This window comes from Neovison vison, chromosome 4, assembly GCF_020171115.1.
Source record: "Neovison vison isolate M4711 chromosome 4, ASM_NN_V1, whole genome shotgun sequence".
NCBI classification, from domain to species: Eukaryota; Metazoa; Chordata; class Mammalia; order Carnivora; family Mustelidae; genus Neogale; species Neogale vison.
Genome location: NC_058094.1, coordinates 82187889 through 82193534, shown reverse-complemented (window position 1 = coordinate 82193534; position 5646 = coordinate 82187889).

Genomic DNA, 5646 nt, shown 5'->3' with positions numbered 1-5646 from the left:
TCCATGGATAAGGTCAGTATTCCAGACACCACCATATTAACACATGCTTTCCGCACTTTTTATAATAGGAACAGAGAGCTCTTGGAGTGTCTTATGCCAGCAAATAAGTAGTCCAGCCTGAACATGACACACATCATTTCTGCCCAGAACTCATTGGCCAGAACTTTTCACAGGGCTCAATCTATCAGTAAGGAGGTAGGTAATTTTCCCATTTCCACAAAGAAAACACCAAAATATGAGGATGAAAAGTCTCAGTGTTAGATACTCAAACAAAAAGCCAAGTGCCAAGGGGCGTGTTTATTATTTGTATTAGAAAGCTGAAAAATAGGGGCGCCTGGGTGGCTCAGTGGTTAAGCCGCTGCCTTCGGCTCAGGTCATGATCTCATCGTCCTGGGATCGAGCCCCGCATCAGGCTCTCTGCTCAGCAGGGAGCCTGCTTCCTCCTCTCTGCCTGCCTCTCTGCCTGCTTGTGATCTCTCTCTGTCAAATAAATAAATAAAATCTTTAAAAAAAAAAAAAAAGCTGAAAAATATACTCTCACATGGAAAACTTCCTCTGCCACTACCTTCATGCTTAGTCATAATCTTACTAACAATGACTCTCTGAGGATCCTAGTCCCAGTTCTTCAAGATAAGAGAGTTTAAGGTTTTGCTTGTCACTAAACAAGAAAATCAACAGTAGATTAGAAAACAGTATCCCAAATATAAAGATCCTCTTAGTCTGATAGCAGTAGCAATAAAAAATGGAAGTCATAAAACAGAAATAAACACTGTATGAATATATTTGTATTGCATAGCTCCCTAACAGTGTGGAATAAAAATAAGCTAATTCATATACATAAACTAATGATCTACTGGTATATTTGTTGTGAAAATTAACCATTTATTGTGACTATTGAGAGAAATTTTATGCTTCAGTAGAAAATTATAGCACACCCTTTTGGATTACTGGATTCTAGTCCTGTTCATTATCTTTGAGATTATTTTGAAGTAATTGCAGAGTCACAGGAAATTACAAAGTAGTGCAGAGAATTCCCTTGTACCTTTTACTTGGTTTAATATCTCATATATTTATAATATCAAACCAGGAACTTGACATTGTACAATATGCATGTGTGACTCTTCTGTTTGATCATGTCTGCTGTTGAAGCTCTTTATTGCATTTTTCATTTCATTCACTGTATCACCTCCAGAATTTGTTAGGTTCTTTTTTATGATTTCTATCTCTTTTTTAGACTTCTTGTTTTGTTTGTGTAGTATTTTCATGATTTCATTGTTTATCAGTGTTCTTTTGGAGTGTCTTATGCCAGCAAATAAGTGGTCTCTTGTAGCTCACTGAGCAACTTTAAAGCAATTATTTTGCATTCTTTGTCAGGAAATTTGTAGATCTCCATTTCTTTGGAGGTGTTTACTAGAAATACATTGTTTTTTCAGTGGGGTCATGTTTCTTTGATGTGTGTGTGTGTGTGTGTGTGTGTGTGTGTACACACACACACACACACACACGCTCAGCAGGGAGCCTGCTTCTCCCTCACCCCCCTGCTTCTCCCTCAACCCCCTGTTTGTGCTTTCTCTCTCTCAAATAGATAAATAAAATCTTTTTTAAAAGGAAAAAAAAAAAAAGTACAATCACCCCTTGCAGACTTTTTGTATTGGCTCTGGTAGAGAAAGACTTTCACCAGTAGTAGGTATAAGACTGCCTGTGAGATAGGGTACACAGCAGTCACAGGCTCAGCATCAGTATAGAGATGTGTGGGGATCACTATAGGAGTTCTTTTTCTGGGGGCTTGTGATGATACTATTTCAGGGGGAGTGCAGTGCACCAGGCCTGGAGGTGTGTTATGCAGTAACTCCAGCCCTGGCTACAGGGTCTCGGGACTGGATCCAGCCTGGTAGGAGGAGTGGTTACAGAGGCAGCTCCAGTTAGGGAAGTGTGGTGCTCAGCAGCATGGTCTTTGGGCAGTTTTGTGGGCATCAGCAAAGACTGTGGGAGTCCTCATTGGCAAAGCAATGAGTGTCTGCTGCAGTGGTGAGGGCTGCTGGGGTCTTCTAGCTCTCACCTCCTACCACAAGGGAAGTTAAAACTGAAGGGATCCCTCTCCACACCAAACTGTACTGGGCTAGAGAATGAGGCTAACACAGGTAAAATCCTTCCTATACTTTTCTATGCAGCTGTTCTTAGTTTTTATGCTCCAACAAGTGGCTGCAATTTCTTAATTGTACTCTGGAACTTTCCCAAAGCTATTTTCTTCCATAGGTAGTTGTTCAGCCATTGTTTTTGTGGGGGGCGGCAATGGGGATGGGACTTCCTAACCTACAATCTTGCTGACATTGCTTCTATATGTATAACTGTACGTAATTTTATTACATGTGTAGATTCCTGTTACCACCAGTGCAATCAAGACCTAAAACTATTCTATCATCACAAAGATCTCTCATCTTCTACCCCCTTTGTAATCACACCCACCCTTTCCAACCAGCCATAACTTATAACAACCACTAATCTGTTTTCCATGTCTGACTTTTTCATATAAAGAAAGTTACATAAATGGAATCACACAATATATTACATTTTGTGATTGACATTATTCACTCAAGATAATGTCTTTGATATTTACCCAAGTTGTTGCACATATAAGTAAGTACTTTTTCCTTCTTATTTCTGAGTAGTATAAATGTACTACAAATGAACCCTTCACATAGGGACACTTTGGTTGTATCTAGTTTAGGACTATTACAAATAAAACTGCTGTGAACAATTGTTTACAGGTTTTTCTGAAAACATGAGCTTTCATTTCTTTGGGATAAATATGCGGAAGTGCAATTACTAGGTCATATGGTAAGTGTTTGCTTAGTGTTTTTAAGAGTCTGCCAAACTGTTTTCCACAATGGTTGTACCATTTTACATTCTCTCAAGCCATGTGCAAGGGAACTAGATTCTCCACATCCTCACCAGTCTTCCATATTATTGCTATTTTTTTTTAATTTTAGCTGTTCTAATAGTAGTGACCTTGAACATCTTTTTATGTGCTTACTTGCCATTAGTATACTCTCTTTAGTGAAATGTCTCTTTATATCTTTTTCTCATTTTCGAATTGAATTTATTCTGTTTTTAATGTCATGCTTGAGAGTTCTTAACATACTCAAAGTATGTGTCCTTTGTCAAAATTGTGGTTTGCAAATATTTTCCCCAGTCTGTCACTTGTCTTTTCATCCTTTAACAGGGTGCTTTGCAGAATAAAAGTTTTCAATTTTAACAGTCCACTGTATCAGTTTTGTCTATTGTGAATCATTATTTTTAGGATCATACCTAAGAACTACTCATGGAACTCTGGGTACCAGAGGTTTTTCTCTTATGTTGTCTTCTAAAAGTTTTATAGTTTTGTATTTCAAGTCTAACATTCATTTCAAGTTAATGTTTTATATTAGGTATGAATTTTAGGCTGAGTTTTTTTTCCTATAATATTCAATTTCACTAACACCATTTATAAAAAGATTATCCTTTCCTCATTAAATTGCTTTTGCACTTTTTCAGAATAACAGTTGGTAGTATGTATATGGAACTATTTCTGGGTTTTATATTCTTTTTCATTGATTTATGAGTTTATCCCTCTGCTAATATCACATAGTCTTTTATGATTCTAGCTATATAATGTTTTGAAATAAGCTATATAATAACAAGCTATATAATAACATAATAAACTATATGATAAGCTATATAATTATATAAAATCTTACATAATAAGTTTATATAATAAGCTATATAATAAGTTCTGAAATAAGAATTTCAGATTTTTTAGCTGTTCTAATCCTCTTGTCTTTACATATAAATGTTAAAATAATCACATCCACATCTACAAAAACATATTTCTGGGATTTGGGTAGGAATTATGTTAAACCTGTATCTCAAAATATGGAGAGAACTGACATACTGTGTTGAGTGTTCCCATTCATAGATGCAGATTATCTCTCAGTAGTGGCTTTTTTTGTTTGATTATTTGTTTGATTTTTGGTTTTCAGCATACAAATCTTGTACATATTTTGTTAAATATACAACAAAGTATTTATTTCACTTTTTTGAGCAGTTGTAAATGGTATTAAATTTTAAATTTTGGTCTCTACATACTCATTGCTAGTATATAAAATACAACTGCTGTTTGTATGTTTTCCTTCTATCTTGTGACCTTGCTGAACTCATTGATTATATAACTTCCATGTCTGAGCCCATTGATTATACAACTTCTGTGTATGTGTGAATAGATATCTTGGGATTCTTAGGTAAACTATCATATTATCCACAAATAGAAACAGCGTATTACTTCTTCCAAGTTGTATGCCTTTATTTCCTTTCTTCTCTTCTTGTGCTTCCTCAACTAAGTTGATTATCAGTGGTTAGAGTACATATACTTCCTTTTTCTTGATTGCAGGGGAAAAGGATTTAGGTTTTCATCATTAAGCATAATGTTATTTGTAGGGTTTTTTTTTTTTTTGCAGATGTTCTTTATCAAATTAAAGATGTTCCTCCTTTATTCTACTCTCTTTCTGATTCTGTGAATAAAATCATATGATTTTTTTCTTTAGCCTTTTGATAGGGTGGATTACATGGATCAGGTTTCAAATAGTGAATCAGCATTGCATCTTGGTAACATTTAGTTATGGTGTATAATTCTTTTTATATATTGCTCAATTCTGTTTGCTAACTTTTGCATCTATGTTCATGGCGATATTAATCTGTAGTTTTCCTTTTTTTCTGTTTTGTGTTGTTTTGATATCAGCACAATATAACCTTCATTGAATGAGTTAGAATGCGTTTCTCCTAATTTCTGGAAGAGATGGAATTTTCATTAAACCAAAGTTTAGTAGAATTCTTTGGTGAAACTGTCTGAGCCTAGAGATTTCTTTCTCAGGGGGGGTTTAAGATAAAAATTCAATTTACCCAGTAATTACAGGCAAATTCACATTGCCTATTTTATATTGGGTGAGTTATGGCAATTTCAATTAAGTTGTCAAACTTATGTGCACAGAGTTTTCTTTGTATTCCTTCTTTGCCATTCTGATGAATGCAGGATATGTTGTGATATCCTGTGTTTCATTCCTGATACTAGTAATTTGTACTTTTTTTTGTTTCTTTTTTGGTCTTCCTAGAGGTATGTCAGTTTTATTAATCTTTACCCAAAAAATCTTTGGTTTTTTTCTGTTGTATTTTGCCTTCAGTTTGATGGATTTCTGTTCTTATCTATATTACTGCCTTCTGCTTCAGTTTCAGTTCATTCTTCCTCTAGTACTTAGAGATGAGAACTTAGAATATTTGGGACTTTCCTCTAATATAAGCACTTTAGTGCTATAAATTTTGTTCTAAATGCTGCTTTAGCTGTGTCCTGCAAATTTTGATATATTTTTTTATTTTCATTCACTTAATGTGCTTTTTAAATTGTCCTTCTTATTTTCTTCTTAATCTGTAGGCTATTTAGAAGTATATTGTTTAATTTGTAAATTTGAAATTTTTTTCTATTATCTTCTTGTAATCAGATTCTGGTTTCATTCTGTTATAGTCAAAGAACATGCTCTGTATAATTTTTTTTAAACTTGCATAATCTATCTTGGGGCAAGATTCCTGTCAATCTGTAGGCTTATGAAACTAGAAAAC